Consider the following 21,909-nt stretch of genomic DNA (forward strand, 5'->3'; position numbering starts at 1 on the left):
CTGCCAGCTTGGCAACAGATGAAGGAGATCCACTCCCCTGGAGAGAATGGCTGCATAGAAAGGCTGACTCTATGGCATCCCAATCTCACAGACGCCCCAGTCTTCGCCCCCCCCCAAGTCCCCAGGAATTCCACAACCAAGCGCTGTCAGCCCTAATGCCCTGCTGACTGGCACACGGAGCCCATTTCTAGATGTCAGCATTTGTAAACAATTCCAGAGTCAAGTAACAAAATACAATTCCAAGTTTCATAAAATCTGAGAGTGGGAAGGGGCCACACAGGCCATCTAGTCCCACCCCCTGCTCAATGCAGGATCAGCCTCAAGCATCCAGGAGAAGCATCTGTCCAGCCGCTGCTTGAAGACGCCAGTAAGGGGGAGCTCCCCACCTCCTTAGGCAGCCTCTTCCACGGCTGAACTAGACTCAGAGAATCCTAGAGTGGGAAGGGGCCATGCAGGGCATCTAGTCCCACCCCTGCTCAGTGCAGGATCAGCCTCAAGCATCCAGGAGAAGCATCTGTCCAGCAGCTACTTGAAGACCACCAGTGAGGGGAAACTCCCCACCTCCTTAGGCAGCCCATTCCCCTGCTGAACTAGACTCATAGAATCCTAGAGTGGGAAGGGGCCACACAGGCCATCTAGTCCCACCCCTGCTCAGTGCAGGATCAGCCTCAAGCACCCAGGAGAAGGATCTGTCCAGCCGCCAGTGAAGAAGCCAGTGAGGGGGAGCTCCCCACCTCCTGAGGCAGCCCATTCCATACTTGAACTAGCTGGTACCATCCTACACATAGTTTAAAGCCATCGCTGCAGGTCCTCTCCTCTGCTGCCAACAGGAACCTTTCCCTGCCCTCCTCCAAGTGACAGCCTTCCAGATCCTTCCAGAGAGCCACTCTGTCCCCTCTCAGCCTCCTCTTCTCCAAGCTGAACATTCCCAGATCCCTCAGCCTTTCCTCCTAGGGCTTGGTTCTCAGGCCCCGGATCCTCCTCGCTGGTCAATATTTGGACGGGAGACCCCCAAAAAAGTCCAGGCAATGGGAAGCCACCTCTCTTTGGCTCCTGCTTGAAAACCCTGCAGAGCCACCATAAATCCGCTGCGCCTGGATGGCAACAAAACAAAACAAAAGAACATTTCTGATGCACACATGTGCAACAGCAATGCAGATGTGGGGTAAAAAATGGAAATTGCCAGAAGGAATGGGGAGCTTTAAATAACTGAGTATGCACCAGTTCTGGTATTAATTTCACAAATTCTGCTGGATGGATCAGAATTAAGGAGGAGTAGGATGCAGGGGGGAGAAATGGTGTGGTAAAAAGAAGAGAAGGAGAGAACTCCTTTTTTGTATTCACCGCGTGTACTTTTCCAAGTCGGATCCTGCTCCGTGGTGGCACCTGTCTCTAGAACTTTGAGCCTTGGGAGATCCAGCTGTCTGTCCCCTTTTTTGTGATCAAAACAGTAAGGTGGCTTCCCCCCTCCGGTAGGTTGCATGGTGTTAGGAATTCGGTCAGCTTTATAAGGAGGAATGGATTTATTGTGACTGTAACGTCACCTACAATAGTCAGTGAATGGAGAAAAGAATCTCAGTGTCCCATAATTGCTTCCTTAAAGGCCTATAACTTCTCTCTAGCCCAAGGATTCCTAAGCAGAGGCCCAGGAGAGCTCCAGAGGGGGTCCACAGCCTTTCCCCTCATGCCTTAATGCAATGGTCCCCAACCTTTTTATCACCACGGACCGGTCAACGCTTGGCAATTTTACTGAGGGGGGGTAGTCTTTTGCTGAGGGACATCGCTGCTGCCGCCTGAGCCTCTGCTCCACTTGCTTTCCCACCGGTGCCCCCGACTTCCCATCGCCCACTGGGGGATGCTGCCAGCAGCAGCTGCGCAGTGCCATGCCGAGGGGGAGTCCCAGTTATGGTGCCCGCCGTAGAGCACCAAAGGTGAGCTGGCGGCAGAGTGGCAGGGCAGCCCCCGAGGCAGCAGCCGGGGAGGAGGACGAGGAGGAGCTGCGGCCCGGTACTGACTGATCTACGGACCGGGGGTTGGGGACAGCTGCCTTAATGGACTTGGCCACAAGCTAGGGAACTGGCTGTTTCCATTGCTTCCCCCCACCCACCCCACAAGTGTGAATGAGTTCTCTCCTAGGCTGATTCTGCATTTACTTTGTTTTTTCCACTGTAGAAGGACTGAAACAGGTTCACCATTAGAACTGGGAAGCTGAGAGAGCGTTTGGAGCTGTGCGTTTGTTTGGATGAAGCATGTTAGAAGGTTGCCGATAATCTTTCTGGAAATCAGAGGCAGGATTTGGCAGATAGCCCTGCGCTGACTACTGTAGGAGTTCTCAAAAGTGCAATCTGCACCTATATCTGTGGATAAAGTAAATATTACAAATGCATCACCAGTTTCTATTCTTTCTCTGCTCCAAAGGAATCCCAAACCTGCATTTAGGGATGCCAGCCTCTGGGTGAAACCTGGGCTGATTCTGCACTTACTTTATTTTTTCCATTGTCGGTCCTGCTAAATTCAGATTGATCTGAACCCGGGTCTTCCTCATTGCTTTCCCCAGACTTGAAACAGGAAGTGTTCTTCACTTGATTGGGGAAGCTCGGAGGGGGGAGGAGTATGTGAAGTCCAGCCAGCCTTCTCTTTTGACTGCCGGTGGAGAAGCCAAATGCAGCACGAGACTGTCATTAATGAGCAGGGGACAGAGGGAAGCCGAGCGGAGCCAGCAGCAGCCTCTCAGAGAACGAGGCAAATCTCTGCCCGGAGAAGTGTGGGGTTCGGGAGCACAGTCGCTATAAAACAGATTCCAAAAGGAGGGCAAAAATAAATCTTGGGAGGAAAGTTTTGCAATTCGGAACCAGGAAGCCTTTGAACTGGTGCCCAGCTAATCAGGGACAGCCTGCTTCTCTACCTCAGTGGCTTGATCAATTACACCGAGTTATCTCCGCTCCTGGATATTGCGGGGGAAAGATAGGGTTACTGCAGCTCTGTTATGCATGTCGCAGAGGAAAAATTTAAAGCAAAATGGAAATCATATTCAGTGGAGACGGAGAGGATTTATTCGGACTGGGGGTGGATAAAAAGCCTCGTGCAGACTCTGCCCTGGAGATCCCCCAGAATCACAGTTCATTTCCAGTCAATTGAGATAAATTACCCTGCAGAGAATGCTTTTAAGGGCGGACTGTATGGCATTGTACCCCACTGTGGTCCCAATCCTCCCCAGACTACATCCCCAACTCCACCTGGATCTGGCAATTGTATCCTGCCCATCCCCAGCCCATGGCCAGGGCAGAGCTGACCATACCTGAACCACTGTCCCTGGAACTCCTTACCTGGACCATACCTGAACCACTGTCCCTGGAACTCCTTGCCCTTGGCTCCTTTTATGGGGCGGTTTTAAATAAATACCAATGAGTATGATTTAAACCTGGCAACCCCTTGCTCTCAGTCCCGAAAATCATAAGCAGCTATTAGTCATGTGAGAGGGGACGGGGCTTCCTCCCTCCTCCTTCCCCCACCCAAGTAAAAGTGATTTTCTTAAAAGATGAAGACAGTTTTGCAATTCTTCGGCATCACACATATGGAATCGTTTGGGGAAACTGAGAAAACTTCAGACCCATAAGAGAGGAGTGAGGCGCTCTAGTTGAGTTTACTGCCGGCTTGATGTAGTGGTTAGGAGCATGGACTTCTAATCTGGTGAGCCGGGTTTGATTCCACGCTCCTCCCCCACATGCAGCCACCTGGGTGACCTTGGGCTAGTCACAGCACTGATGAAGCTGTTCTGACCGAGCAGTGATATCAGGGTTCTCTCAGCCTCACCCACCTCACAGGGTGTCTGTTGTGGGGAGAGGAAAGGGAAGGCGACTGTAAGCTGCTTTGAGACTCCTTCGGATAGAGAAAAGCAGCATTTAAGAATCAGCTTCTTCTTCTTCAGTAATATCAGGGCTCTCTCAGCCTCACAGGGGGTCTGTTGTGGGGAGAGGAAAGGGAAGGCAATTGGGAGTCACATTGAGACTCCTTTGGGTAGAGAAAAACGGCATAGAAGAACCAACTCTTCTTCTTCTTCAGTAATTTCAGGGCTCTCTCAGCCCCACCTCCCTCACAGGGTGTCTGTTGTGGGGAGAGGAAAGGGAAGGCAACTGTAAGCCACTTTGAGACTCTTTTGGGTAGAGAAAAGAACCAACAGTTCGTCTTCTTCTAACTTTTGGGGGTCTTATGGTGGCTCTTTCTGAACCCTCCTGCTTGATAGCATTCATATGCATTGGCATCCCAGTCATAATTATTCAGGAGATTTTTGAAAGACACACAAAGTTATTCTAGCATATACTTCTATAGTCCAGGGCCAAGAAGCATATCTAGTGGTTGGCAACCAGGGCACATGTGCTAGGTGCCACATGGGGGGGAGGGGGCGGGTCTGGAAGGGAGCAATGTAGTTGAACCTTTACTAAAGGACAGCAACTGTTAGCTGTGAGCCAGCCATCCCTGGGCCTTATTGAGTCCGGGTCTACCTGGAAGTCTATTATGGGGCATTTAGGAAGGATGAGACGCTTCCATCTGGTATGGGTCAGAAGTCTAGCACTCTAGAATTCCAAAGCTTACCAACAGTCAAATTCTTAGAGAAAACTGGTGTAAAATCTTTTGTAGGTGGTAAGTAACACCAAAAGTGATTGCTGCAATTGCAAAACGTTGTGATAACAAATGTTGGAAATGGGTAGATAAAGTTGGTTCTTTACATAAGTCCTGGGCTAAGGTTCATACAATAATGCAGAAAATGTGGGAGCTGAATTTTCCTATAAAGCCTGAATAGATGCTGTTAAGTTTACCACCGCAGTGCCTCCCAACACACACAAGAAGTCTATTCTTCTATACGACAACAGCAGCAAGACGAGTGCTGGCTAGAAAATGGAAAACGCAGGAGCTCCCGTCGATAGAAGACGGGTTGAACAAATTGGTGGATCTCGCCAAGATGGCTAAATTGACATTAACGGTTAATGGAAAATCAGAAGAAGCTTTTCAAGAACAATGGGGTCCCTACTTGAACTATTTAAGAAAGTAAAACATACGGGGAAAGGAGGGGGTTCTAATATGCTGAGATTCTAAATAATTGCTTCACAAATGTTTATTATACACATCTATTCTGTTTCTATCTTTTCTGGAAAAATAAAAATGCATACCAAGAAGTCTAGCTCTCCATCCCTGAACGACACCCGGTTGAAATGAAGAGGCATTTTAGAGAAATGGAACGGATTTGTAAATGTCACATTTCTCTTGTTTAATTAATTTCAAAAGAGGGAAGTGAAGAAAACAGCTGGGGTAGGGTGGGGTGGGTACAGCACCAAGGAGGGATAGAGCCCCAAAAGCTGGAATTCCCCCAAGAGATCCTGAGACATTTAATAGAATCCTAGAGTGGGAAGGGCCCATAGAGGCCATCCAGTCCCACCCCCTGCTCAGTGCAGGATCAGCCTCAAGCATCCAGGAGAAGGATCTGTCCAGCCGCTGCTTGAAGACGGCCAGGGAGGGGGAGCTCCCCACCTCCTTAGGCAGCCCCTTCCACTGCTGAACTAGACTCCTAGAATGGGAAGGGGCCATAGAGGCCATCTAGTCCCAACCCCTGCTCAAGGCAGGATCAGCCTCAAACATCCAGGAGAAGGATCTGTCCAGCCGCTGCTTGAAGACGGCCAGGGAGGGGGAGCTCCCCACCTCCTTAGGCAGCCCATTCCACTGCTGAACTAGACTCCTAGAATGGGAAGGGGCCATAGAGGCCATCTAGTCCCAACCCCTGCTCAAGGCAGGATCAGCCTCAAACATCCAGGAGAAGGATCTGTCCAGCCGCTGCTTGAAGACGGCCAGGGAGGGGGAGCTCCCCACCTCCTTAGGCAGCCCATTCCATTGCTGAACTAGACTCCTAGAATCCTAGAGTGGGAAGGGGCCATAGAGGCCATCTAGTCCCACCCCTGCTCAGTGCATGATCAGCCTCAAGAATCCAGGAGAAGGATCTGTCCAGCCGCTGCTTGAAGACTGCCAGGTAGGGGGAGCTCCCCACCTCCTTACGCAGCCCCTTCCACTGCTGAACTACTCTGTGGAATCATTGTTCCCTAGCTGGCACCATCCTACACATAATTTAAAGCCATTCCTGCAGGTCCTCTCCTCTGCTGCCAACAGGAACCGCTCCCTGCCCTTCTCCAAATGACAAACACCAAACAGGCAACATAGCCACAACACGAACTTATATACACGTCAGAAGGCCCACCAAAGGAACTGATTGGTCCTTAACAGGAGCAGTTCATTGGTCCATTCTGGGAGTCAATATACAGTTATTGATTGATTAGGATTATTCTCCTTGCCAGCCTTTGTGGCATTGGCTGTCCACAAACATAATGAGTAGTCGTGTTGGTCTGAAGGAGCACAATAAAATCAGAGTCCAGTGGCCCCTTTAAGACCAACAAAGATTTGTTCAAGGCGTGAGCTTTCGAGTGCAAGGCACTCTTAGTCAGACTAAGAACATGGACTTCCAGAGGCCTGATTGGCTGTTTTGGCAAAGAATTATCATATGACTGTATTTGGATGTGTGACACAGTTTACTAATTTAACAGAATTAATTTTTGCTATATATTCCCACTGTCATGTATGGAGTCTGAGGAAGAGTGCTTGCACTCGAAAGCTCACATCTTGAATAAATCTTTGTTGGTCTTAAAGGTGCCCCTGGACCCTGATTTTATTGCACATACATAATGACAATCTTTCAAATCCTTCAAGAGAGCCATCTTTTCCCCTCCTAACTTCCTCTTCTCCAGGCTGAACATTGCTGAGTCCCTCAGCCTTTCTTCTTGGTCTGGCTTGGTCTCCAGGCCCCAGATCCTCCCTTAAAAGATACTCCCCTCCTACAAAATGCCAAAGGGCTACGCTGGTTACTTATACAAGCCTCGGTCAAATTTATATGCATATGGTCATGTTCATTTTGAAGACCACTGCGGAGGCTTTTGGTCTAACGTGTTTTGCAGGTCAGATCTGTCTGCCTTTCTTACCAGAGCCCCGAATCCACTCCTGGGGGGAAAGGGGTCCTGTAAAAGGGTCTTCTTTCCCACTCTAGGCCTCGGGCTGCCCAGAAGGAATCAAGGAAATCTCTCAAGCACATGGGAGCCTGGGATTAGTCCCTGGTCTCTGTTCAACAAAGCTCATAAGCACATCTCAAAGCCATCTGTAACATCAAATCAAGGCTTGCACGAAACCACCTGGGGAGGAGTCCTTTTTGGCTGCAGGTGCTGGACAACCTTTCAGAGTTTGGTAAAATAATAAGAAGAAGAAGAAAAAGAAGAACCTGGAGCAAAAGAAAACCAATCCAGATGAGTTCAAAGAGTTTACAAACAGGGACAGGGGAATCTCGCTCTCTTTCTTTCTCTCTCTTTCTCTCTCTCTGTCCTATTTATTTTGGCTTTTGAAATGGGGTTCGTTGGATGCTACTTTGTTTGGTTTCCTTTCATGGCTCTGGTTCTCCGTCCAACAGTTGCTTTTATGGTGTCCAAAAACAGCCTGGGTTTTGAAACTCCTTGTTGTTGCAGCAGGTGTGGCTCAGAGTGGCCCTCCTTCTGTGGCTCACAGAGACAGCCCTGTTTATGATTTACCTCAGCCCAAACATCCCCTGCTAGTGGCCAGGGGGGACCTGACAACCCTGTAGGGCAGGGGTGGGCAAACTGTGGCTCTCCAGATGTTCATGGACTACAATTCCCATGAGCCCCTGCCAGCGAAAGCTGGCAGGGGCTCATGGGAATTGTAGTCCGTGTACATCTGGAGGGATGCAGTGTGACTACCCTTGCACTAAAACATACAAACAGCAATGAAAATTTAGGGCAGGAAGGAGGGATTGCTGGGAGAATGCCAATAGTGTCCCAACAACCTTGGGGCACAGAAAGGCTTGTTAATTTCACCAAGGACATTCTGCCCTTTCAGCTCCTCCTGTGGTCTGTGAAATTGACACCGACCTCTTCCACACCTGGATCTAGTTGCTGCCAATGCAGCACAGCTGTAAAGGAGCTTCCATCTGGGGATTTCTCCACATTTCCCCCGATGGGAAATCCCTAATGGGGGTTTCTTGGTGGGCAGCCCCCTCTACGTACACACATTCAAGGGCTTTTGTGAGCTTTTTTGGGGGGGATGGTAATTGACATATTGATATTTTGTTATGTCAGTATATTGCTAAGTCAATTACCCGTATATCAATTACCTTGTCAACAACTATGTTAATTGCCAAGAGTCCTGGGTAGTAAGGGGCTGTAGGGCGGTCAGAGAGGAAATTGTGCCTTTGTGGGTGGAACTGGGTAAATCCAGACTGGCAGTAGTTCTCTACGGTCTCACACGGAGGTCTTTCACATCACAGTTGCCCTGTGCTTTTAACTGGAGATGCCGGGGATTGAACCTCGGACCATCTGCCTGCCAAGCAGAGGCTCCACCACTGAGCAACAGCCCCTCTTCCCTAAGGTTGCACCCATCCTGTTTTCCATTGGTATATTTGGCTGGCTACAGTCAGAAGGATACTGAATCAGGACTTCTACTTAATTTGATCCCCTGAGAGCCAGCTAGGTGTAGTGGCTAGGAGTGCGGACTTCTAATCTAGCATGCTAGGTTCGATTCTGCGCTCCCCCACATGCAGCCAGCTGGGTAACCTTGGGCTTGCCACAGCTCTGATAAAACTGTTCTGACCGAGTAGGAATATCAGGGCTCTCTCAGCCTCACCCACCTCACAGGGTGTCTATTTTGGGGAGAGGAAAGGGAAGGGGATTGGAAGCTGCTTTGAGCCTCCTTCAGGCAGAGAAAAGTGGCATACAATAACCAACTCCTTCTTCTTCTTCTTCTTCTTCTTCTTCTTCTTCTTCTTCTTCTTCTTCTTCTTCTTCTTCTTCTTCGGAAAGAGAATCTATCGCTGACCACTATTCACACTAGAAATGGAACCCCATTTCAGAGCAACCTGTCTCTCAGTTCCATGACCTGCCTTATTTCAGGCTCCCTGTTGGAGCATCTGGCTGTTGGGGACAGGATGCGGGAATACCAGGATCAAGTTCAGTCTGATCCAGCGGGTTTTCTTACACTCTTCTGGAGAAATCTGTTATGAGCCATTAGCTTCAACGGCTAAATGAAACCTCCATGTTCAGAGGCAGTCTGGCTCATCGCTGCCTATTGCTGGGGGCCACAGATGGAGGACGACAGTCACCTTCAGCTGTTTGGGGGCTTCCCAGAAGCCTCCGGCTGAAAACCTGATGATAAATTGGATGGCCAGACCCAGCAAAGCAGTTCTTTGTTCTCCTTGTGCATGTGAGGGAAATATTCAATGAGGCTAGCATTGAACGACATTCACAAGCTCCCCATTCAGTGCACAAGCCAGGATAGGATGGATATAGCAAGTCCACAAAAAAGGCTGCTCGCTAGCCTCAGGATTGATTCAAATGAGTAGCTGTGTTGGTCTGAAGCAGCACACTAAAACAGAGTCCAGTGGCACCTTTAAGACCAACAAAGATTTATTCAGGGCGTGAGCTTTCGGGTGCAAGCACTCTTCCTCAGACTAATGCCCTGAATAAATCTTTGCTAGCCTCAGAGAGAGCCCCACCCCATCAGCAGGTGTTCTTCTTGTATGTGCTTAATAATTCTCCCTGGAGTAACAGTGTCTAATGATTTACCTAAGACAGCTGTTAGGCTAACAGCCTCTTTCAACGTTTGAGAAAGCCCTGAAACATTCTTCAGGCTTCAGTAAACCCCAGAAGTGACACAATCATGCAGAATAGGGTTGGGAAGCAGAGCTGTGGACATGCCCACCTAGGGCCCCTCCCCTTCCCCCCCCCAGGCCCATCATTGGTCCTTGGGGACAGAGAGGTCAACATGACCATACATGGTCATCTCATCCAATAAATTTTTAACAAACTTTTAAACTATGTTGCTGTTGTTGTTAGGTGCGAAGTCGTGTCCGACCCATCACAACCCCATGGACAATGATCCTCCAGGCCTTCCTGTCCTCTACCATTCCCCAGAGTCCATTTAAACTATATCAAAATTAATTCATTCCCACCCATTCGGGAAACCCTTCCAGGGCCATAAAGAAAGCCTATGCTAACTGGTCAATAATTTCCATTTTCGAAGGGGGGGTTGATTGTTTCAATGAATCTGAAGAAGTGTGCATGTGCATGAGAGCTCATGGCCAGAATTAAAACTTGGTTGGTCTTCATGGTGTCACTGGACTCTATGGCTTCAGAACGACACGGCGGCCCACCCAAATCTTTCGCAAGAGAAACAACTTACACGCACCGGTTAGAAGATCACTAATTTCATGTTTGAGTTCCTTAAGAACTTTTGGGAGCTTGCTGCCCCCTGGGCCTGGAGATCTACTAGTTTTCACTTTTTCTAGTAGTTCTAGAACTTTCTCTCATCACCTCACGTTGACCCCAGTTCTTCAGGTACCCTTGCCCAAAACATCTGATCCAATGTGGGCATGTGCCCTGTGCTTTCCACAGTGAAACAGATCCAAAGAATTTGCTTCTCTGCCATCTTCCTTAAGCAAATCTTTAGTCATGCAAAGGCTAAACCACCTCCCTAGTCATTTCCTGTCCCGGATCTATTAGAGAAGAAAGTCATATTGTTTGTCCTGAAGTTTTCAGCCACCTGCCCCTCCAATTCCTTTTGCACTCATCTAATTGTCCACTTACACTGGACTCCTTTCTGGAAATTTCCTCTTGTTAAACCTTTGGAAAGGAAACTTTTTTTTTTACTTTTGTCGCTTCCTTTATTCTGCTCATTGCCGATGCACACAGATAACTAAGTTTGGGCAAGAGTGGGTGAAATACTTCCCCAAACACGATGTTGGAAGCTCCCTCAAATGAAACACCAAGGCCGATTCCGCACGAGGAATTTGTCTCTAGACGGTCTCTCGTTGCTCGCAAGTTTTAATGCTGCTTCCACATGGCAGCAACCCAGAGCTCTCAAGTGGCTGGCATGAGTTTTCCCCAGATTTGCTCCACAATAAGAGAAATCACCAAATCATGATTTCCTTCTTCTTGCCCCGCTGCAATCCAGGGAGCAAACAGGGGCAAGCCTCTGTGGGGGGGGGGGGAATACACAACAGTCTCAGTAGCATTCTGTCTGCCCTTGCATGTGCATTTTTTTTTAATGCCGCGGTCCACGTTGTTGTGGGACCACAAAGCTACATGCCCTGTGTAAAAATAAAATGTTGTGCATGGTAACTTTGGGATCGGGCAGCCAAAACACAGTCCTGTTTGTGTTTTCTGGCGGTGGGGAATGAACGGAGAAAGAGGGGGGGACGTGTGATGAAGTAGCCCTCTCCCCATCAGCTTGGGGTCCATGTTCTTTGTTTTTATACGTGACTGTGAACAAACAATCACTCATCGGGCTCCAGTTACCATAGCCGGCCTATCCCAAATCTACCCAAGCAAACAGAGAGGCCTTTACACCAAAAAATCCCAAAAAGAGATCTAAGGAGGGAATGTTGTATTGTTGTGGCACGATCCCAAGGCAATGCAGAAATGTAAGGGTTTTTTTTAAGAATTGTTCTGGTGTTGGCGTTTCCCCATAGCAATGTGGAACTGCACTAAAAATAAAATTAATTCTGGGGCTCAGGGGGAGACGGAGGTTTGAGTCCCAGAAACAACTGCAGTGAAGGGATTGGTGGCTTACGGTGATTTACAAGGTGAGGAGTGGGGCGGTGCATGGGGGGGGGAAGAAGATGAGGCTTGCCGCCTCATTGAAAGGCAAAAAGCCGCAACGAGGCGGCAGGAAAACATGGGAGGGGCTGTCCCGTCAGGAAGCGTGCAAACATGCGGCTTCCAGCCTCGTGTTTGAAAGCAGGAGGAGGGGGTGTGAGTTTTGCACCGCTGTGTAGAATCAGACCAACAAGACATACTTTCTTCTTGCTCAAAGGCAAATCTTTTGGGGTGTAAGGATTACCCAGACTGGGTGGCATCTCAATCACTGGGGTATCCTGAGGTAGACCAGCTGCCCTTCTGCTCCTGTCGCCTGGTCCAGCAAGAGAAAGATCTGGGATGGAGATGATGTCGCACAGTTTGCAGTCTGTCTGCCCAGGATCCTAGACGTCACATGATTGCATCAGGGGGCAGAGCAATGCCTGAGATGGTTATGTCACATTGGGGTTGTGACAACGTCCATTGAGAGGTGCCATTGTTGTCCCTCCGTCCTCAAGGCTCCTGGGGATCCCAGCCCCTTGCCTGGGATGCCTAAGTATGCTTCTCAATGGGAATGACACAACTTCAGAGCAGCGACTCCTCAGAGATGCAACAGGTGTCCTCCTCTAGTGGGGAAAATAGTTCTGTCCTCAAGCAGCTATAGCACACAAAGCAGATAATAGCAAAAAAGGTCTGTGTGTTCATAGACGTATACAATAATATATAAATCCTGTTTATTGTCCAGTCCTTAAAAGGCAAAGGAGAAGTTCTTTATAAAGCATGCTGAACAGGATTCCGGTATAACAAAGCCCCTTTCACAGTTCTGTTGCATTATTGTATCAGGAGTGACTGAAGGCTCAAGTCAGATCTAGTACTGAGATGAGATAAGGTACAGGTAGCTTTTGCAAGCAGAGATTGATTGGAAGGAGGCAATCCCAGAGAACTTGCAGGTGCAGCTACTTCCATCAAGTTGCTGTTCCAGGAGTGACTGAATGAACAGGCTTCCTCGGGAGGTCACCCAGCTGGCTGCATGTGGGGGAGTGCAGAATTGAACCTGGCATGCCAGATTAGAAGTCTGCACTCCTAACCACGACACCAAGCTGGCTTTCAGGGGGTCATTGACTGGGGGCAAGGGGCAAGGTGCTGAGGAACAAACATGCTTCCTAAAAATACAAACTTCTCACAAGTGTGATCAGGCTGTGGAGATCAGGCTCTCCAGAAGCCACTTGAAATTGCAATGCAATAAAAAAAAACAACTTATGAGACATGCACGCTCTTTTGAAACGGCCCCCAAGGGCGGAGATCACGCCTACACAGTGGGCTCCAGGGTGCCCAGAGACTCTTTCTTCCCTTCCTGGTCTTTTGGAAAGCAGCAGCATTTCTCCTGTGGATGGAAACGGGAGGCCAGATGCCACCTGACATGCCTCAGATCAAACCGCAAACGGCCTTAAAGAAGTGCCTGCTTAAAATAGCAACAATAACCACTCTGTTCAGCACCTGGCCAGGCCAAGCCCTGCCCCCACCCAAATATTCTGTGGTCCCATCCTCTTCCTACAGATCCTCTTTATGCTTCACTATTTCTCAGCAGAACTGGAGGGCAGATTTGGCCCGGAGCATCTATATGCCTCAGGACCTACATACCGATGGATGGATGGATGGATGGATGGATGGATGGATGGATGGATGGATGGATGGATGGATGGATGGGTGGATGGGATGGATGGATGGATGTAGGGAGAGATGAAGGAAGGAAGGAAGGAAGGAAGGAAGGAAGGAAGGAAGGAAGGAAGGAAGGAAGGAAGGAAGGAAGGAAGGAAGGAAGGAAGGAGAGATGAAGGAAGGAAGGAAGGAAGGAAGGAAGGAAGGAAGGAAGGAAGGAAGGAAGGAAGGAAGGAAGGAGAGATGAAGGAAGGAAGGAAGGAAGGAAGGAAGGAAGGAAGGAAGGAGAGAGGAAGGAAGGAAGGAAGGAAGGAAGGAAGGAAGGAAGGAAGGAAGGCAGGCAGGCAGGAAGGAAGGAAGGAAGGAAGGAAGGAGAGAGGAAGGAAGGAAGGAAGGAAGGAAGGAAGGAAGGAAGGAAGGAAGGAAGGAAGGAAGGAAGGAAGGAAGGAAGGAGAGAGGAAGGAAGGAAGGAAGGAAGGAAGGAAGGAAGGAAGGAAGGAAGGAAGGAAGGAAGGATATTGACCACAGAAAGCTATTTCTGCAGCTAGCTATTATTCTCCAGGCTGGAGTGAAAAGATGCTTCTCTGACAAAAGCATCGCAAGTCTCAGGAAGCTGACAACAACATGAGCCACTGTTATAAAAAAGAAAGAAAGCTTTAAATGTGTTTCTGCAAATTGCATGTTGGCGATAGGGACCCATGAGATCCTGGGCAGGGGCCATTCTAGATGGAGAGAGGGAAGGAGCTCAGGGCCGATTCCAAGGCATGTGCTCTGAGGTTCGTTTCAGCACTCAGTCAACCGGAGGGGGAGGGGGAGAGGGAGGGGGAAGCCCCACCCTTGCCCTGCCCCAGTTTCCCCAGCAGAACGCAATGTTCGACTCGGACATGGTTATTCCATACCTGGGGCGCTTGTTATGCAGCTAAACACGCAGGTGATGCACACGTTAAATTCAGAACCGGAGGGCTTAACTTCCCAAGCCTCCCTGAACATTGGAATAATATTATATATTAAAATTATATTAATTTATGACTTCGGGACCATACTTTTGGGGAGCCTCACCCCCCCCTCCCTACAGGGGATTTAACAGGCCTGATCTTGGAAGAAATAACAAGGAGATACCAGCTACGGATAAATCGGATCCTTTATACTGAGTCAGGGTGTTATTTTTTGTGCAGAAGTGAGGTCCAGATCCACACATGCCTGATGCAGGTTCCATTTGTACAGCGCAAACAAGACCGTCTGCCCCGGGCTACAGATGCCTCATATTTTAAAAAATCTGTTTTATGCATGTTCATAAGATCACACAGATGCCGGCTGGCATTGATTAACCCTCGAAGAACTTCCATCCCTGAATCACAATTTACCCAACAGGACAACTCTCTCTCCGCCCGGGCTTGCAGAATCAAGAGGTAAAATCCTGCAGGAGACGTACAGGCCGTGTAACTTCAGACTAAAGATAGCGTGCGCCATCATATTTTTTAAAATGGGTTTCAACACCCTTCCTCGTGCAAAGGAGCAAACAATCCATGCCACGAGACACCCAGCCCTGCGAGAAGAATTAGGCCGTGCTGCTGACTGCCAACTCCGCAGGTTTTCTGCTTGCAGGGAAAAGGTGTGCCTGTGTGTGGTTATGTCCTCAACCGCAATCCCACTGCTCCTGTAGGAGCATAAATTATCCGGCCCTCTTAGGATTCCCCACCTCTCATTCTGCTACATGTGGAATCCAGTGCTGAAAAGAGTCAGAGAGAAAAAAACACCTTCCCCCCCCCCCCTCCCCGCTCTCTTTAGACGCCCTGGTTGCAGTCCCAGCAAGAGGTTTGAAAATTCCTGAGAACTCATTAATCTTGCTCCGGGGAGAAAAAACATTGCAACGGCCGCATCTTTCAGGTGGACAAACCGGGGCAACAGACAACCCTCTCCCACACAGAGCCATCTCCACTTTCTTGGCGTTTCTGCACGTTTCCCCTCCAACCTCCTCTTCCTCCCTGGAGGTTCCCAAAACAACAGAGGAACTCATTCCTTACCTCTTCTTCGTCCAGCGATTCCAAATTCTTCAAGAACTCCCATCCGCTGCAAAAACTCCAAACTCCACGCTTCAGCAAAATTCAACCACAAAAGAAGGAAAGAGTGGGAGGGGGGAAATCGGAGTGGGATCACCTGGCGTGGATCTGGTCCTCCATGGGACGCTGGCCCAAAACCACTGAAGAAGGTCCCCCTGTAGCACCCACCCGTGGGGTCCACGTAATCCTCCTTCAAACCCTCGGGCGGGGAGAACTTTTCCCGACAAGCGGTCTCCTCCTTCGGCAATCCAAAGCAGACTCACCGGGACGGCCCATCCTGAAGGCCCCTGAGTGGTCCGACAGAGAGCAGCTCAGATGGAGAATCCCAAACCACCTGGTGCTTGGAGTCCCAAACCATGACCCAGGGCTCGCCCGCCCTTCTCTCCTGTCTGCCGCCTTCTGCACTCCAAGCAGGTGGACCCCTGGCCCAGGTGTGACGCTCTGGCCCTCAGCCCAGGCTGCAGGAAGGCCCCTCCACAATGGGCTAGAGGGCTTGGTTCTTCTTCTCCAAGAGAGGAGGCCAGAAAGGGAGGGGGACCTTCCTGGGGGCCTTGGGTGCAGAGGGGTCCTCTCCCACTCCCGCAGCAGCTCCCCCAATGACCTGGCGTGTGGTTCTTCCTCCGGCGAGCTCCGGCTGGCTCACCTCCGCTTTCTTTCCTTCTGGCAAACCCAGCTGCCAACTTCAGCTCAGCAGCACTCCGGAGGGGAGGGCGGAGAGAAAGGAGGACAGGAGGGAGCCGACAGCTCCTGGATCTGTCACTCTGGAAGTTTTGTTCCCTGCTCTGCCGATTAATTCATTATTTGCGCTGCTGCTGCTGCTGCTGCTGGCTGGGCTCTCCCCGCACGCTTGGCCCTGCAAACTGCTGCTATCAAAGACAGGCACAAGGAGGGGGGGGGGGAGAAAATATGCAAAAACAGTTTGGGTTGCGTGTTTCTTCTTTTTTAGGGTGGGTGGGTGTGTTCCTGCCTTCCAGTTGTGTGAGGGGGAGAGGGGGGGAGAAGGTGGAAGACACAGAGCTGAAGATGTGAGGGGGGCGGCTCTTCAGGAGGCCCCTCCCCACCCCCCAGACTTTGAGGATCAGGTTTCCCCCCCAGCCCAGAAAGGTTGAGCGTGCGTTTCCTTGGCCATCTGCATTATTTCTCCAAAGGGAATCAAGTGAAGGCGGAGTGGAGAGGCAGGATTTGGGGACGGCAGGAGGCATAGAAAAAAAAACCTACGGAAGAGCCGGATTCGACCAAAGGTTTCCCAGGGAAAATCGACCGTGGCAGGGTCCAGCAGAGGAGGTCCAAGCTTTCCTGCCTTGCTGCCCCCATCACTCCCAGTAATCCCCCCCCGCCCAACACAAACACAAACACAAACACAAACACAAGAGATGGACCTGGAGGGGGGAGGGGGATTTGGGTCTCCCCACAAAGGTGTTAGGCGAGAGAGATTGGCGGTTCCACTTCTGGCACGGCTGTGTCGATTCAACTGGCCATCTGTGGAGAACTCTTCCTTCTGTTACAGCTCAAAGGACCTGCAAGTAAATAGGAGTAGGCTGCCTAAGGAGGTGGTGAGCTCCCCCTCACTGGCAGTCTTAAAGCACAGGTTGGATACACACTTTTCTTGGATGCTTTAGGATGCTTTGGGCTGATCCTGCGTTGAGCAGGGGGTTGGACTAGATGGCCTCTATGGCCCCTTCCAACTCTATGATTCTATGGTTCTATGATTCTATGATTCTGCATTGAGCAGGGGGTTGGACTAGATGGCCTGTATGGCCCCTTCCAACTCTAGGATTCTGTGATTCTGTGATTCTAAAGGAAGGAGATTTGGCCTGAGATGACGACAGCGACCTGCAGCGCTTAACGTCAGGAGCACTTTGACGGCTGGCCAGCTGTGGTGGTGAAGGGAGGTGGTCTCTAATCCAGAGAACCCGGTTTGATTCCCCGCTCCTCCACTTGCTGCCAGCTTGGGCCAGTCATAGTTCTCTCAGAGCCAGGCCAGTCACAGTTCTCTCAGAGCTATCTCAGCCTCAACCACCTCACAGGTTTTGTTGTGGGGGAAGGAAGGGAAAGGTGTTTGTGAGAGCCAGCTTGGTGTAGTGGTTAAGAGCAGCAGCCTATTATCTGGAGAGCTGGGTTTGATTTCCTGCTCCTCCCCTACATGCAGTCAGCTGGGTGACCTTGGGCCAGTCACAGTTCTCTCAGAGCTCTCTTCGGCCAGTCACAGTTCTCTCAGCCTCATGGAACTCACAGGGTGCCTGTTGCAGGGATGGAAGGTGATTGTAAATTGCTTTGAGACTCCTTTGGGTAATGAAAAGCAAGGTTTGAATATCAACTCTTATTCTTGTGTATCTTCTTGTTTTAACCTAGTTGCTGCTGTCTATATTTTCTCCTGCTCTTTCTGCCATATATATTTTGTAATATTCAGCTTAAACTTTATTACAGTTGTTCAGACCAAGTTATATGAAATATTTTTTTTTGTTATATTCTGGAATGCCTGTAAAGGTGATTGGATGGATGGATGGATGGATGGATGGATGGATGGATGGATGGATGGATGGATGGAAGGAAGGTCAAGTTGAGTCCCATAGCCCATATCTGACAAGGAAATATTGACCCTCGGAAGCCTTTTCCCTGAAAATCTAGCTTCCCCCTTTAATAAATGACCTTTGGGACTTGGGATTTCCGCCCATACTGTTCCAGTAGGGGGGGATCTGTTCAGCTGAGCGGACGTACATCACACCCCAATATGTCTCTCTGCTCCACTGATTTCCCCCATCCCACCAGGGTTCTGAAATGCCCATTATATTCTCATTTAGCCCCACACCCCTCAGAGCTCTCGGCCAGGCTAGCACGCAGATATAAGACACCTCTTCTTCGTTTCCTTCTCCGCCCTGGTGAGGGATTTATTTGGGAAACTGCCTTCGTGTCAGTTGCACACCAGGCAGGAAAAATTGCAGGGGGTCCAGTGACGCCGTTAGGAAAACTAAAACCCTGAAGCCACACTCCCTGCGGAAGCATTGAGACCTGGATGATGAGCTGCAATTTGGGAGAAGCCCCATTCAAATCTTTGCCTCTGCCACAGGCTTAACCTGGTGGCCTCTGGCAAGTCCCTGATTCTGTATCTCCATCTGCAATGCAAACCAGCGTGACGTGGTGGTGAAGAGCAGCGGACTCTAGTCTGCAGAACCGGGTTTGATTCCCTGCTCCTCCACACGCAGCCAGCTGGGAGACCTTGTGCTAGTCACAGTTCTCTTTGAGCAGTTCTTCCAGAGCTCTCTCAGCCCCACCTCCCTCACAGGGTGTCTGTTGTGGGGAGAGGAAGGGAAGGCAATTGGAAGCTGCTTTGAGACTCCTTCGGGTAGTGAAAAGCAGCATATAACAAACCGACTCTTCAACAGCCAGGTGGGGCTGAGAGAGCTCTGAGAGAACTCTGAGTGGCCCAAGGTCACCCAACAGACCTCATAAGTCTCAAAGCAACTGACAATTGTGTTCTGTTCCTCTCCCCACAACAGACACCTTGTGAGGAAGGAGGGGCTGAGAGAGCTCTCAGAGAACTGTGACTGGCCCAAGGTCACTTGGCTGGCTGCATGTGGAGGAGGAATGGGGAATCCAACCCAGCTCTCCTGATCGGAGGCTTTTAACTGCCACACCTAGCTGTTGGTAAAACTGATAAGAGTTCTCCAAACTTCTCCATCAGATTGTAGATAAGGGGGCTGGAGAAGGAACTCCCTTCTCTGTAGAAACAGGAATGAGAGGTATTTTACAGGTTAAAATGGTTACGGAAGGGAGCAGGGGATCAGCCACTCTGTTTCCTGCATTCGTCTGACTGTCCATCCACACTGATTTCTCCGTCCTGCCTGACCATCCCGCGTTGAGCTTGAAGCAGGTTCCGCATAACCAAGCACAACCCCCCCGCATGCATGCATGCATGCATCCTTCCCCCACCGCACATATATCCTGTCCGTTGAATCCCCAGGGAGCACCTCAGCGCATCCCTGCTCTTCCACAGCATTTTTCACGAGGCCTCGTCTGTAAGCTTGTGCGTCACCCCAGGGAACGTGCTACAACCGCTGTTACCTCAAGCCTTTTGAGTCACTTGCAGTAAAACAGATTCCAGCTTGTAAAGCAGAAGAGAGTAAAGGAAGGCAGTCAGTCAGGGCCCCAGGCGTAGGTTGGGGAGGGGGCACAGACGGCAGGGTGGGGGTTCAGGACACGGGCGACAATTGGGTTAAATGTTAAAAATATATCATTTCCCTCGGAAGCACAGAAGCTTTCTACAGCATCTTCGACCCTCCACGTTTCCCAGGTAAGGGGAAAATGCTAGTCAAAACAAATGATAAAGGTGATCTGACTCCAGCAGTCTGAAGAGAAAGAAATTTTACATCTCGCATGACATATTCACGTCTGTACCTTCAAGTTATTGTGAAAAGACGAACTTCCAAAAAGGTTAACCTGGTACAGCTCCAAGCCCAAATAAGAGAGGGAAGAAGAGAGGTCCCATGTAAGATGAAAAAAAGAAGAGAGGCTCAATGTCTCAGGGAGGAGAGGGTAGGGCCAAATGTCACACAGTGAGAGTTTTCTGTTCCCTTTTTCTCTCCCAGAGCCTCCTGTATGTAGAGCCACAATATACAACATACACGGCTGGCATAGGCATTCCTGTGACATGGGTGAGGGCAACAGGGGCAAACCTGGACCCCCCCCCCACACACACACACCTGAACACTAGCAGCTGCCCATTTTGCTTGTCCTCCTTCCACCTGTGAGTATGCATTCTTAGCACCAATGGCTGGAAACTGTAGTGCGGTCAAGGACGTGTGCCAGCATGTGCCAGCGTCAGTGCTGGAGGCATGGAAGCGTTGGGGTAGTCAAACTGCGGCCCTCCAGATGTCCATGGACAACAATTCCCATGAGCCCCTGCCAGCATTCGCTGGCAGGGGCTCATGGGAATTGTAGTCCATGGACATCTGGAGGGGCGCACTTTGACTCCCTGCCTTAGAGCAACACAAGCCCTCATCACGTCGCTGATTTTAAAGGATACCGCTATGTCCTCGGGATGCTTGCCATCCAAACGGTGTGCCCATCAAGGAGAAGCAGCGACCCAGACAGCCGGCACAGCCGGTGGATCCGGGCCTGAAACATGGCCCATTTTGAACTGTGAACGAATGTGAGCCCCCGACAGGCTCACAATCGAAAGGAAAGGAGAATCCGGAGCAGGTGAAGTTCAGTTTTCCAATGCTGAAAAAGTGAAACATCCCGAATGTCAGTTTGAACTCTGGCTCTTTTGCGGAGGGGAGGAATTTGAACTCTGGGTCTTCAACAAAGGTTTTCTGCAGCTAGAGTGCTCTCTTGAGAGCCAGTTTGGTGTAGAATCATAGAATCATAGAATCATAGAGTTGGAAGGGGCCATACAGGCCATCTAGTCCAACCCCCTGCTCAACGCAGGATCAGCCCAGAGCATCCTAAAGCATCCAAGAAAAGTGTGTATCCAGCCTTTGCATGAAGACTTCCAGTGAGGGGGAGCTCACCACCTCCTTAGGCAGCCTATTCCACTGCTGAACTACTCTGACTGTGAAAAACTTTTTCCTGATATCTAGCCTATATCGTTGTACTTGAAGTTTAAACCCATTACTGCGTGTCCTCTCCTCTGCAGCCAACAGAAACAGCATCCTGCCCTCCTCCAAGTGACAACCTTTCAAATACTTAAAGACCTTTCAAATACTTCTCCAGGCTGAACATTCCCAAGTCCCTCAACCTATCTTCATAGGGCTTGGTCCCTTGGCCCCAGATCATCTTTGTCACTCTCCTCTGTACCCTTTCAATTTTATCTACGTCCTTCTTGAAGTGAGGCCTCCAGAACTGCACACAGTACTCCAGGTGTGGTCTGACCAGTGCCGTATACAATGGGACTATGACATCTTGTGATTTTGATGTGATGCCCCTGTTGATACAGCCCAAAATGGCATTTGCCTTTTTTACCGCTGCATCACACTGCCTGCTCATGTTTAGTTTACAGTCCACAAGTACCCCAAGGTCTCGTTCACACACAGTGTTACCTAGAAGCGTATCCCCCATCCAGTAGGCATGCTTTGCATTTTTCTGACCCAGATGCAGAACTTTACACTTATCTTTATTAAATTGCATCTTGTTCTCATTTGCCCATTTTTCCATTGTGTTCAGATCTCATTGAATTCTGTCTCTATCTTCCGGAGTATTTGCCAGTCCTCCCAATTTGGTGTCATCTGCAAACTTGATAAGTAGTCCCTCCACCCCCTCATCTAGATCATTAATGAATATATTAAAAAGTACCGGGCCGAGCACCGAGCCCTGAGGTACCCTGCTACTCACCTCTCTCCAGTCTGATGAAACACCATTGACAACAACTCTTTGAGTGCAGTTCTCTAACCAATTCCCTATCCACTTAACTATCTGAAAATCCAGATTGCAGTCCTTCAACTTATCCATCAGAACATCATGGGGAACCTTGTCAAAAGCTTTATCCAAGTAAATGACATCAACTGAATTTCCCCGATCCA

The 21,909-nt window shown here is 49.7% G+C and overlaps 1 protein-coding gene across 1 annotated transcript in view; it reads right to left on the reverse strand.

Annotated features, from left to right (window-relative positions):
- The window catches only part of NRTN (neurturin), a 107,218-nt gene extending 90,964 nt beyond the window's left edge, over positions 1 to 16,254 (reverse strand). The window contains exon 1 of the mRNA XM_077331688.1: positions 15,356 to 16,254. The gene's annotated coding sequence lies outside the window, so the exon portion shown is untranslated. The remainder of the gene's footprint in view (positions 1 to 15,355) is intronic.
- Between the last annotated feature and the right edge of the window lie 5,655 nt (positions 16,255 to 21,909).

This window comes from Paroedura picta, chromosome 4, assembly GCF_049243985.1.
Source record: "Paroedura picta isolate Pp20150507F chromosome 4, Ppicta_v3.0, whole genome shotgun sequence".
NCBI classification, from domain to species: Eukaryota; Metazoa; Chordata; class Lepidosauria; order Squamata; family Gekkonidae; genus Paroedura; species Paroedura picta.